The 14,365-nt window shown below is 42.0% G+C and overlaps 1 protein-coding gene across 5 annotated transcripts in view; it reads right to left on the bottom strand.

Moving 5' to 3' along the window:
* The window catches only part of EXOC2 (exocyst complex component 2), a 273,747-nt gene that overhangs the window by 212,563 nt on the left and 46,819 nt on the right, over positions 1–14,365 (bottom strand). The window lies entirely within an intron of this gene.

Here is a 14,365-nt window from a genome sequence, read left to right as displayed (position 1 = left end):
TTTCTTCAACTGCTCCTGAAGCTGAGTTTGTAGGATGGCCGAGATACGGTCATCCAGGGGTGGCATCGGAACCGCTTTCTTTTTCTTCGGTTCCTTGGATGCCGCTCCACGCCCCGGCGATGAGGAGGCCGATGACGAGGCACTCACCGTTATCGGGGCGGAGCGTTTACGGGACCGGTGCGATGCCGGTATGGACGGTGTCGTCACCGTAGCTGGAGGGCGCTCGAGGGAAGAGGAAGGCTTCTTAGCCGGCTTACCTGGCGCCAGTGGCGCCGATGCGGGATCGGTCGGTGTCGAGCTGGACGGTGCCGATTTCTGCGGTACCGCCGCTGAGGGTGATGAATCCATCGCCGACTCGGAGCCGAAGAGCAGGGTTTGCTGGATTCTTCGGTTTTTAAGAGTACGTTTTTGTAAAGTGGCACAGCGGGTGCAAGAATCTGCCCGATGCTCCGGACCCAGGCACTGCAAACACCAATTGTGTGGGTCAGAAACGGAGATCGGGCGTGCACACCGCTGGCACTTCTTAAAACCGACCTGCGGGGGCATGAAGGGGAAGATAGCCTCCGCAAAATCGAAGTCCGAGGCCTGTATAATGGCAACAGGCCCCGCCGGGGCAAAAACGAAAGAAACAATAAAAATCAAAGTTTTTTTTTTTTTTTTTTTTTGTAATTGAAAGAAAAAGGAAACCCGGAGGTAGAGGAAGAAAAAAAAATATAACAAAAGCGCGAGCGGGAAGGCAAAAAGTGATTTCAACGGCCGTTGAAAAAATACACGCGTCTTCTTCGCTCCGCGGAAACGAAGAAACTGGGGACCACGCACTCCTCCGTCGGGCGGGAAGGCACTCGCGCACGCGCGGTGCGGCCAACTAGAAACTTCTAGTTAAAAGGTCCGTACCGAGGGCTCCGTCGGTGACGTCACCCATGTGTTAAGAATATGCTGCCTGCTTGTCCTGGGATAATAATAAGCTACCTTTTGTAATGACAGGGATTGCCATGCAGCTCATTTTAAGAAACTGGAAAAACTGGGATAGGTTGAGCTACACATTCTGGTGGTAATCTCTATGTTATATCTTTAAAATGGAGCATTGCATGGCCATACAACGGGGATGTTACAAGAGTTTTATGGAAGTTTGGAAGCCATTGGCTAAATTTTGTAAGGAGGAATAAATGAGTTTTATTTTATAGACATGTAAACATACACATCCAGGGAGGGGGGGTGGAAATGGAATGGTAACTTGATTTAGGGATTTCATGAATAGTTTTATTAAGGTTTTATTTTACTTGTATATCAGGTGGGAGGGTGGGGATAATATAATTGTACGTTGAAGTCTGTACGTTCCATTGTGCTTGTTTTTAAGTATCCATATTTCTGAAACATTTGTTGCACAATTGTAGTTGAAAAACTTAATAAAGAATTTTTTTTTTAAAAAGAGAGAAAAAGGAAGTGGAACTGTGGAGCTGGGAGAAGGAACAAGCAAGTTAGGGGAAGGCACAACAGAAAAGGGGCTAGGATTAGGAGGAGTACTGTTTCTATGCTCTGGTCCTGACTTACCCCCTTCCCTCCTCTCTCTGCAGGCTTCCTGGAAATAAGAACATAAGAAGTTGCCTCCACTGGGTCAGACCAGAGGTCCATCGCGCCCAGCGGTCCGCTCCCGCGGCGGCCCATCAGGTCCATGACCTGTGAAGTGGTTCCTGACCATTTCTATAACCTACCTCTACTTCTATCTGTACCCCTCAATCCCCTTATCCTTTAAGAACCTATCCAAACCTTCCTTGAACCCCTGTAATGTGCTCTGGCTTATCACAACCTCCGGAAGCACATTCCATGTGTCCACTACCCTCTGGGTAAAAAAGAACTTCCTAGCATTTGTTCTAAACTTGTCCCCTTTCAGTTTCTCTGAGTGACCCCTGGTACTTGTGGTTCCCCACAGTCTGAAGAATCTGTCCCTGTCTACCTTCTCTATGCCCTTCAGGATTTTGAAGGTTTCTATCATGAGAGGCTGAAGCTGAACTTTCTTATTGTTCTGGAGTCTGAAAGAAGTGGTGGAACTGTGTTCATGACCTTTCCTTCAGAAATTAAGCCCTGGGAATGAGGTTCATGATATGGCTTCAGGTCTAACCCATCTGGAGATGCTACACCTTTTTCCAATATGTACCTTTGAATAACTTTATTCTGGAGTTCTTTCAGCAGCTCTATGTTTTTCTTATTTAGATCTTAGCTTCAGATTCACTTCACACAACAGAAACAGCTTGATCTTTCATCCAGAACTTTTTAAACCAGGTGAACTAGTGTGGCTGACAGATGGATTAACATATTTGGGAGGGGTCCATTAAGGCAATTTTTGAAACGGAGCTAATTTGGGGTGTACTATACTATGATGTGGGGTGTAAAGACTTACGCAATAAGGGCTTTTTGGTTTCTTATTCTTAATTATTTTTGAATATATCTGTAATTGTTCTTTCATGTTGAGAGTGTATAGAATGTTGAGTAGAAGAATGAAAACAAACCCCAGCTTTAAATGTATTTTCTATTTTATTTTCTGACAACAGAACGTACAAGGACTTGAAGACTTTTAAAAGTCATTATCTGTCAGATACATAAAAAATACAAGACAGACTGAATATACAATAGCAGATAAAAATATTATGTAATCAGTACACATTCAAAGTTTGTAACACCTGTATAACCTAAAGAACCAACATTACTGTTCTCAAGTTTTAAATGTGTTATTAGTCACTTTTCTATACATAGTATCTGTAATTCCCACGTATTCTGATTTGTCCATTATCATTCAAATAACGACAGAATAAGTGCTATTCCTAGTCACTTACCTGGAAAATAAATCTAAAGGCTGAATGATTTATTTATAGTTGCCATGATTTTTCAGTCAGGAAATAGGTTTTATATCACGTGCAGATCTGTGATTTCCTTCCAGGAAAAAACATATACTAACTAATCAAAACAGCAAAGTTCAAAATATTCTGAGTTCCTGCTATCTGGGTTAAATAAAGTGCAAGTCAATAAAAGGTATGTTGTAACCCTTAGGAGAGCAGCACTAAGAATAAACTATGTACAGGGCAAGCAAAAGGCATTAAGAGGAAAATTCTATAAATGATGCCAAAGAAACACTGTGCTCAGAGCTATTCTATAAACAGTGCTCTAAGTTGGGTGCTATTTACAGAATAGTGCATACCTCCGGGATCCATAACCAAATTTTAGGCGCATGTAAATCCTGGCACATTATTAGTCCGGAATCCCCCAAATTAAATAATACTGCACGCATCTACTACCATCTTTCCCCCAAAATAAGACAGGGTCTTATATTAATTTGTGCTCCAAAAAAATGCACAAGGGCTTATTTTCGGGGAATGTCTTATTTATTTATTTTTTTTAATTTACAACAATCCTATTTCCCTTCCTCTCCTCCACCCCAATTCTTCCTCTCCCCATGGGCAGCATCTTTCCGCACCTCTCACCCATCCCCTTGTGCAGCAGCTCGGAGGCAGCCTTCCCTGCCAGCTCAGGAAAACATCGCAGGCAACTACTACTGTCAGAGAACCTCGCAAAAAGACAGCCCTTCACTGTGGGAGCAGCGCACTACAGGCAACCCTCTTCGGAATGACAGCCTAACCCTCCCTGGGCCCCAATACCTTATCACGAGAGAGAGGGAAAGAGCACATCCATCAAGGGAGCTGAGAGAGGGAGGCGCTGAAAAAGTACTCACTCATTTATTTTTCTACGCAAAAAACATGCAGCACTCACCACATCATCTAAATAGCACCACACAAACAAAAACCTACCAGATTGTCCGTCTAGTCTTGCCTCCAGTAAACTGCATTCCTCTGGGTTTTCTTTTTTTTTTTTTCATTGAGGAGGGAGCAAGGAGTTCAGGAACAAGGCAAAGGTGGCCACTAGGGATGGGTAGGAAATTGGCACCACCAGCTATAATAAGTACCCCTTGCCCAACTGAGTCAGCAAAGCCAAAACAGGAGCCAAGCCAGGTTGGATCAAACCAACACTTTTCATCCACGCTAAGCAGGAGATGAAACCAGAAGATAGAGCAAGACCATCCAAATGCCTATGGAGATAGAGAATACTGGCTTACCAGTGAGCATACCCTCCTATATATGACAGAGCTCAGCTTAAATGCTCTGTATCTCTGCCTGCTGGTAGATGGACGGACACAGCCCATTTGTCTCTGAATTCATCTGCTGCTGATGACAAGGAAAGTAATTTTTTGCAGAAGAAAGCCCAGGCATTATTAATTAGAGCAAAGTTTTATTTAAGAGTCCCTTGTAAGTGTAATATTAACTTTCAGTAGAATCAAAATTTGTTTTCTCCACTCCTTTTCAACTTGAACATTTTCTTCATTATAGTTAATTAGTTAGGTGCTATCGACTTGTGTTTTGAGTCCTAGCAACTTGATGAATTACAGATCTAAAAAGAAATTGGTTTTGTGCTAGTCCGGTAAGGTCCTCCAGCATCATCCCCATGGTTATTTTCAATGTGTCCAGCCCTCTTTGCCTGGTTCCTTTAATCTTCCCAAGCATGATGTACCTTCTCCAATGATCTTTCTCTTCTGATAGTGTGACCAAAATAAGAAATTAATAACTTCATCATTTGGACTTCTTTCTGTCTTGTTTCTGCAGTGTCCAGCTTTTGCATCCGTAATTGACCACTGAGAAAATTAGTGTGTGGACAAGTCTGATCTTCGTTTGGAGTGTTATTTCCTTGCCTTTGAATACTTTGTTGAGAACCTTCATTGAAGAGCGACCAAGTGCTCTTCTGCAGAGTATTTCTTTCCTGCTAGCTGCTTCTTTGTTTACGAAAGCACCCAGGATATTGAAATCCTCTACAACTTCTATCACCGTCAAGCTCAAAATCTTCATCATTTTCCATATTCAAAATCTTCATCTTGTTTATGCTCAGTTTTAATCCCATGTTATGACTTTCGACTTTGTCTTTTCTCAGTAGATTCGGCATGCCTTCTTTGCTGCTGGTGATGTATCATCTGTATAGCATAGGTTCTTTATATTTTAGCCACCAACTTTGAAACTAATGCTCTCTTCTTCCAAATTTGCTTTTCTGAAGATGTTTCACCGTAAAGGTTAAACAGGTAAGGTGACAAGATGTATCCTTGCCTGATGCCATGTTTTATTGGAAACCAATTAGTGTTGCCATATTCTAATCTCACTGTAGATTCTTGATTTTCATAGAGGCTCTTTATCAGCTGAGTTGTGTGTTTGGGTATTCCCATTTGTGCTAGTCCTCCATAGTTATCGTAATCCATACAGTCAAAAGTTTTGCTGTAGTCGATGCGAAAGTATAGGGACTTTTGATATTCTTTGCTTTTCTCCAATATCCATGTAATATTGGCAATAATGTTTCTTGTTTCTGAACCTTTTCCGAAACCAGCCTGAACTTTGGGTAGTTCTTGCTCAACGTATGATTGTAACTTTTGTTGTATTATTTTCAGCAATATTTTGCTGGAATTAATGTAATCGTTCTGTAGTTGTTACAGTCATTGGCATCACCTTTCTTCTGTATAGGTATGAACAGTGATCTCCAATCAGTTGGCCATGTTTTCTCCTTCCGAATCTGTTGACACAGTTGATAGAGGGCCATGATAGCACCTTCTGAGCCTTTAATTCAATTGGAATATTGTTGATACCATGTGACTTGTTTAATAAAGCTTTAATTGCTATTACTTCTTTAAAAATATTTGGTTCTTCGGCATCAGTTTCCAGTTTAATTTTCCCAATGTTATCGTCATTGTCTTTTTTTGTTTACATTTTCTGTATATTCCTTCCATCTGCTTTTAGTGCTTTCTGTATCATTCATTCTCATTCCTTTGGCGTCTTTAAGCACCCCCAATCGAAGCTGGAATTTCTGCCGCAATCTCTTAATCTCCTGATACGCTAACCTGATTTTTCTGTTTACATGTTCCGATTCAATTTTCTGGCAAGTATCTTTTAGAGCTACATCCTCAGCACCCTGAAGTTGTGGGTTCAAACCCTGCGCTGCTCCCTGTGACCCTGGGCAAGTCACTTAATCCTCTACTGCCCAAGGTACATTAGATAGATTGTGAGCCCACTGAGATAGATAGGAAAGTGTGGATGTATAATTACAAAAAGGCAGTATACAAGTCTCAATCCCTTTGCCAATCCCTTCCCTCTCTGTCTTGCCAAACATGAAGTTGAAACACTCAGTTCATTTGTGATACTTTTTCTCTATCAGCAAAAAGTTTTGCTTGTCTTCTTTGTTCTGCTACTTTTCTAGTTTCTTCTGAAATCCAAAGCGATTTAGTTGCTTTCTTTCTCTTCTGGTATTTTTTTTTAGCTTCATCAGGCTCTTTATCTCCTGTATCAAGAGAGGCAAATCTGTTGTCTAGTTTTATCCAATAGAGTCTGATACTCATATTTTGGGAGGTCTCAAATGATCTTCTTGCGAAGCTTTACTTTGATTTTGTATGTCAAAAGCTCGTGGTTGCTTCCACAACAATCTCCTGGCTTACTCCTTGCAGTCAAAACTGCAGATTTAATCTCTGTCCTGTGCAGATATAGTCGATTTGATTTCAATACATACCATTTGAGAGGTCCATGTGTACTGGCAACGTCTGTGGTGTTGGAAATGTGTATTCATGATTGACTGTTGGTTTGTTTTGCAAAACTGTACTAAGTTATCACCAGCTTCATTTCTTTCTCCTATGCCGTGCTTTACAGCCACTGTATCTTCAGGTGTAATGAAATCCCCCATAATGATCAGTAAATCTTGATTTGGCATTTGATCTATTTAATTTTGAAACTGTATGTAGAACAATTCTGCATCCTCATCTCCCACGTCTTGTCGTTGGAGCATATACTCTCCCAGCCAAACAACACACTCCTCATCAACACCTCCTCGGCAGCAGGACAGATAATAATAATAATAATTTATTTCTTGTATACCGCTATACCAAAAGTTCGAAGCGGTTCTCGGAGAGAACGTGAATGTGAACTTGCAGGCCTTGAGCACATGCAGATGCTCAAGGCCCAGCAAGACGAAGAGGCCGATCTTCGGGTACCAGCACCAACGCACAGGACATGCCGGTGCCGGTGCCCAGATGACAGTAAGAAGTGGCGAGGGGTGCCGAATCGCAGTGGGGGGGTGCCCAATCATGGCGGGGGGGGCGCCGAATCGTGGGGGACAAGGATGTCGGATCACAGGGGGGCCTTCGGGGGGAGCAATGCCGGTTCTCGAGGAGGGGGATGGGGGTGGAAACGTATCAAAGCGAGTTTCCATTATTTCCTATGGGGAAACTCGCTTTGATAAATGAACATTTTGGATTATGAGCATGCTCCTGGAACGGATTATGCTCGTAATCCAAGGTACCACTGTATTTTTAAATTCTGTTGTCACCTCAGTAATAGCAACTCCCTCAACTGCCAGATACTGTGACATACCATATATACTCAAATATAAACTCAGATTTTGGCTCAAAAATGGAGGTATTGGTTTATATTCAGGGCCTCTTTTATCAAACTGCACTAACAGTTTGTAGTGTGGTGAGCTGCGCTGAATGGCCCGCACTGCTCCCGACGCTCAGAGCTCCTACGAGCGTCAGGATCAGCACAGGCCATTCAGCGAGGCTCTCTGTGATAAAAACTGCTAGCGCAGTTTGAAAGAAGAGGCCCTTTGTTTGGAATGTAAGGCATTTCAAATTTCAATCAAAAAAGAGAGGGAGAAAGGGGAGATTAGGAGAAACAAGGAGATGAGAAAAGGAAAGATGGGAAAGGGCAGGCATGGATGAGTAAGATGGAAATATAAGAGAAGGAAAGAAAAGTAATTCAAGTAAAAACAAAAAGAAAAAAACAAGAGGTGTCAGGAGAATATAGCAGAAATCAAATAAAGAATATAGGGCGAAAATAGCTGTATTGCCAATTTAAATATGTGTTAAGTTTTAAATTATGTATTGTATGTGTTTTCAACTGTTTACAAAAATCTGTATCATAAATGACATCTATCACTACTCTGCTCTTATTTAGCAAGTAGTATTTTTATCATATTGTTTTTTAGGGGCTGGAGGAGTTCATGGCTATGTCTGTTCCAATCTCCCCTACCAGCCTTCGCCAAAGTCAACAATGCAAACAGACTGTCTGCGTTTACTGGCACAGAAATGTCACCTTCAGGCCACACAAAACTGCTGATGACTTTTTTCTATTTTTTTTTAAACTTAGTCCAACTAAAAATATCATTGTACTTTATACTACAAAATTTAAAAAATTGGCTTATCAATTGTAAGAGGTATCATTTTAAAAAAGGTCAGAGCCTAGTGATTGTATAATAGCGTGTGCAAGTGTCCTCTGTTCTGGGCCTCTGGTGAAGACCTTTACATTAAAAAGGGGCCAACAGAGCTCAGGTACAGAATAAAGGGGAGTTTTTATTCGGTACAGAACAAAGGACTTTTGCAGGCTTCAGAACATGGATAAAGGGACATGGATTTGATATACCACCTTTCTGTGGGTATAACCAAAAGCAATTTACATATATTACATGAATGTAACTTGTCTAATGTTGGCCACACAATATGAGCATACTCTCACGGCCTTCCTCCTCCTAGACTGAACTACCCACCTTCCTTCTGGTCTGAACTTTTAACTGGGAATCCAAAAATGTTATCAAGCCTACTCTAAGGGCGATCAGCTGGCACCCCCTGTAAACAGACTTTCCTACTGATGGATGTTGGCGGTTTTGATTGAGATTAGTTCTTGTTTTAGTAGCCATATTTGAATGCTTGATGACCGACATTATTTAACACAGCAAGAAAGATTACCAAGGGCTCCTTTTATGAAGGCATGTTAGGGCCTTAACACACGGAATAGCACGCACTAAAATGCCGTGTATGCTAGCCACTACTGCCTCCTTTTGAGCAGACGGTAGTTTTTTCGGCTAGCGCACACTAATCTGATGCATGTGCTAAAAACGCTAAAGCACCTTCGGAAAAGGAGCCCTAAGTGACTTCACACTATTTAGTGTTTTTTTGATTTCTTGAATTAGATTATTTTGGCACTGGGTACTTTGGGTTACTCAGCATGTTTTAAAATATTAATTTTAAAAAATACAAATCTTTATCAGCTACAGGGTGTACAATATGATGTTTATGGGTCATTCCTGCAATGCACTCTAGGGTGCTTAAGGAGGTGATAAACCCTGGTGAACTTTTGAAAAATGTATAAAAAAGTTCCCATGAACTGATCGAACACCCTGTGTTTAAAAATCAGTATTTAAGGGCTCCTTTTACTAAGCTGCGTTAGGGCATTAACACACAGAATAGCACACGCAACAATGCCGCGCGCACTAAACGCTAACGCCAGCATTGAGCTGGCATTAGTTCTAGCCACGTAGCGCGGAGTTAGTGCACGCTAATCTGCTGCCTGCGCTAAAAAAGCTAGCGCACCTTAGTAAAAGGAACCCTAAGTATTTTGAATATTATACTAAAGAGCCCCCAGTATTTCAAGAGCAAAGAGCCTGATCTTTTTTACCAATCTGAACTTTAAACTTTCACCCTGCGTCCTGCACTTGACTCAAACTATGCCCTTTAAGATGGGCTGGGTTATTGTCTCTTAAAAAGGACTGGAGATCTCTTCTATATACTCATATATAAGCTGCATAGGCCGGCCAAAAAAAGCCTAAGAAAAGACATTTCTAGGGATGGTGAGATCCATCTGAAGGAGCAAACTACAAAGAACATTCTCTCTAACAGTTCCACTGCAGAGGTGAATGAGCCCAACTACCACGGTAGACAAGAAAAGACCAAGTTGGCCGTATGAGGAAGCTTAAATGCAGGAAACATCATGTACATCTAATAAAGTCTAAGAAGACCTGAGACCATTTATGTCAGTGCCATGGATAAAATAAGCCACTTCTATCGCTGGTATATCCTATTTGTCCTCAGAGAAATAACAAGCAGTAGTTCTCACTCTCAGTAGATCCAAGCATAAATTTAAAGAGACCAAAGCATACCAAGAATTAAGCAAAAAATATATATTTTTCATTTCTACACACACTATACAAATGAGTGACTCCAAAATAAATAGTATGTTCATTATGATAATCACTTTAAATTAAGTGTTCTCTTTTGTAGTGATCATAATCTATATATATAAAATCGGAGGTGTGTATGTGTGTGTGTATGTGCCGCGATCACGCAAAAACGGCTTGACCGATTTGAACGAAACTTGGTATGCAGATCCCTCATTACCTGGGATGATATGTTCTGGGGGTCTCGCGGCCCACCTGCACACGTGGGCGGAGCTACAAACATAAAATCAGATTTCACCCATTCATGTCAATGGAAAAAATGTAAAAAGCTGCCATTCTCACAGTAATTCAAAAACGGCTTGACCGATTTGAATGAAACTTGGTATGCAGATCCCTCACTACCTGGGGTGATATGTTCTGGGGGTCTCGCGGCCCACCTGCACACGTGGGCGGAGCTACAAACAGAAAATCAGATTTCACCCATTCATGTCAATGGAAAAAATGTAAAAAGCTGCCATTCTCACAGCAATTCAAAAACGGCTTGACCGATTTGAACGAAACTTGGTATGCTGATCCCTCACTACCTGGGATGATATGTTCTGGGGGTCTAGCGGCCCACCTGCACACATGGGCGGATCTACAAACAGAAAATCAGATTTCACCCATTCATATCAATGGAAAAAATGTAAAAAGCTGCCATTCTCACAGTAATTCAAAAACGGCTTGACCGATTTGAACGAAACTTGGTATGCAGATCCCTCACTACCTGGGGTGATATGTTCTGGGGGTCTCGCGGCCCACGTGCACACATTGGCGGAGCTACAAACAGAAAATCAGATTTCACCCATTCATGTCAATGGCAAAAATGTAAAAAGCTGCCATTCTCACAGTAATTCAAAAACGGTTTGACCGATTTGAACGAAACTTGGTATGCTGATCCCTCACTACCTGGGGTGATATGTTCTGGGGGTCTCGCGGCCCACCTGCACACGTGGGCGGAGCTACAAACAGAAAATCAGATTTCACCCATTCATGTCAATGGAAATAATGTAAAAAGCTGCCATTCTCACAGTAATTCAAAAACGGCTTGACCGATTTGAATGAAACTTTGTATGCAGATCCCTCACTACCTGGGGTGATATGTTCTGGGGGTCTCTCGGCCCACAACTCTATGTTGCTTGCTCAAGGGTGGGTTCACCCAACAATTTATATGTTCTTGCTCCTGGAGGTGAAACTAAAAATGTTGTTTATAATCACGTTTTGCGTTAGTTGTATTGTATTCATTTTGTCAAATATTTCACATTATAATTTGAATATTGTACTTTTTATTAAGCTGTAAAAAAATAATTTCATTCAGCACTATAAAGTATCTTTATTTGAATCCATTTACAGTGTTATTGCTATAATTAAATACCCGTGCAACGCCGGGGCATCAGCTAGTCCAAGAAAAAACAATGGCTCCATCTCTGAGAATTTGCTTGCTCTGTTGCCTACAATTTTAGGAGCTAACAATTGCTAAAGCTGATCAGCACAGACAGATCTGAAAGTAAAACCTAATAACAGCAAAGACCTTAGACTTGTATATTTATTTTATTTATTCATTCATTTAATTTTTTAGTCCATCCTGCCAACGGAGCTCAGAAGGTTATAAATCAGGTAAGCATTTTCTCTATCTGTCCCGGTGGGCTCACAATCTATCTAATGTACCTGGGGCAGTAGAGGATTAAGGCCCCGATTCACAAAACGGCTCACCGCATGTTTTTCTCCTCAATTGCCCATTTTCCGATCCGGCCATGCAAATTAGTAAAACCCCATGCAAAATAGCCCAGCAATTGATTCACTTACATTGCATCGGGTTTTACGATACTAAAACCCGACTGCAGTAGACATGTCGGTAACTGTTTTGCCAACAGGTCTGTTGTTTGTTTTTTTTTAATGGCACAGATATTTTGCATGTATTACACACTCAAAATATCTGCCCAATAAAAAAAAAATGAAAAGCCCTCCCTCCGTGAACAAAAAAAAAAAAAAATGGCAGGAGAGATGCCCACTCCCTCTTACCACCAGACGCTCCCGTTGCTGACGAACTTAAATATGGCAGGAGGGATGCCCATTCCCCTCCTGCCAGCAGAGGCCATCCTCCCTACTCCCCGTTACCTTTAGTTGGAAGCAGGAAGAGGATGAGGGAGGGTTATCGGGTTATCTAGGGTGGGAGGTGTTCCGGCAAGAGGGATTGGGCACCCTCCTTCCGGCAATCTTCAAGGGAGGGTATTCCTGGCAGGAGGGATTGGGCATCTCACCTGCCGCATTAGTTTGGGGTAGGTGGGGGTGTTCTGGACAGGAGGGATTAGGCATCCTCCCTGCTGCATTCGTTCGGGTGGGGGGGACTGGCAGCTGCGTCTACTTACAACAGGGGTGTCCAATGTCAGTCCTCGAGGGCCGCAGTCCAGTCGGGTTTTCAGGATTTCCCCAATGAATATGCATTGAAAACAGTGTATGCAAATAGATCTCATGCATATTTATTGAGGAAATCCTGAAAACCCGACTGGACTGCGGCCCTCGAGGACCGACATTGGACACCCCTGACTTACAATGTAGGCGAGCATTTTGCTGGCCTACATTGTACACATCTTCCACTGGACTAGGGAGATGCATTCGGCTGCTTAGATTCAGCTAAGGGGGGAAACCATGCCCATGCCTAGCCTTAGGCGGGCATGCGGGCCTCCCTAGGCTCCCAGAGACGCCTCCAATATAGGTGGCCTGCCTCGGGAGCTTTTTTTTTTTTTTTTTAAACATGCGTCCCAATTGACTAGTTAGACAGCAGGACATGTACTGCTGCCTACAATCGAGAGCCGTTTATAGAATCCGGGCCTTGGTGTCTGGGATGTCAGACGGAAGGGAAGGTGCACCAGCATGAGGTCAGAGCAGGCAGAGAGGTACCAGTGCCTCTACCAAGATAGCACCCGGGGCAGACCATCCCCCGTTCAACCCACTCTTACTACGCCACTGGTTCATCTAGCCCAGTATCATGCTTCCAACAGTGTCCAATCCGGGTCACAAGGACCTGGCAGAAACCCAAATAGCATTCCATGCTACCGATCCATGGGGCAAGCAGTGGCTCCGCCATGTCTATCCCAATAGCAGACTATGGACTTTTCCTCTAGGAACTTGTTCAAATCTTTTTCAAACCTAAACATGCTAACCGTTGCTACAACATCCTCTGGCAATGCGTTTCAAAGCTTAACAATTCATTCAGAGAAAAAAAATATTACCTCCTATTTGTTTTAAAAGTATTTCCATGAAACTTCATTGAGTGTCCACTAGTCTTTGTACTTTATGAAAGAGAAAAAAAAAAGAACTACACCACTCAGGATTTTGTAGACCTCAATTACAATATCCCCCCTTAGCTGTCTCCACCCTGTAACTTCACCCTTGCAGACCATCGGAGGCGAACCGGAACGGGTGGAGGTGCGACAATGCAGCTGGCAACCTGCGAAACACCACTGATCCTCCTAAGGACGCCTAACAGCCTGCACTCGACCCCTGATTAACAGAAGTTGAGACCACCTCAGTGATGGTCCTGAGCTCTGGAGAAAACTATGCAGGCTGGCCAACAGGTACCCAGACGGATCAGCTTGTCAGCTACAGACCGAAGTCTGTGAATTCTCAAGCAGAAAGATTTAAAATTGCTCCAAGCACTAAATTATCTGAAAAGGGGATAAAATTACATCAAACTAAAATAGTAAAATGGGGAGAGCAGAACACACACACAACAAAAAAACTGTAGAGGACGCTAAATCCTAAATTCTAAATCACTAAATATCCTCATCCACTCCTTAGTAATCTCTAAAATCGATTACTGCAACGCCCTTTTTAAAGGAATTGCACAAAATGAAATTAGACGGCTTCAAATCATACAAAATACTTCCATTAAATTTATAACAAAGACAAAAAAATTTGATCACGTAACACCACTTCTCAAGAACGCTCACTGGCTTCCGGTATCTCATAGAATAACTTATAAAATATGCCTACTCACTTTTAAAGCAATGCTTTTTAAAACACCTGCATTTATTTTTAAATCTCTGATCCCTTACTCCGCAAACAGAATATTGTGGTCAAACGAACAGCATTTACTGACAATTCCATCTCTTAAGATCATTAACACTAGAAGACAATTTATATTTTCTGTTACTGCTCCACAAATCTGGAACTCTCTGCCAATTTATTTAAGAGAAGAACATAATATTGATAAATTCAAGACCAATTTAAAAACATTCCTTTTCTAAGACGCTTTCGATTAATAAGTCTTACTCTTGAATTCATTAATAATGTTGTATTTGAC

The sequence above is a fragment of the Geotrypetes seraphini genome, chromosome 2 (assembly GCF_902459505.1).
Source record: "Geotrypetes seraphini chromosome 2, aGeoSer1.1, whole genome shotgun sequence".
In the NCBI taxonomy this organism is placed as follows: Eukaryota; Metazoa; Chordata; class Amphibia; order Gymnophiona; family Dermophiidae; genus Geotrypetes; species Geotrypetes seraphini.
Note: the sequence above shows the minus strand (reverse complement) of the source record. Positions and strands in the feature narration are given on the sequence as shown.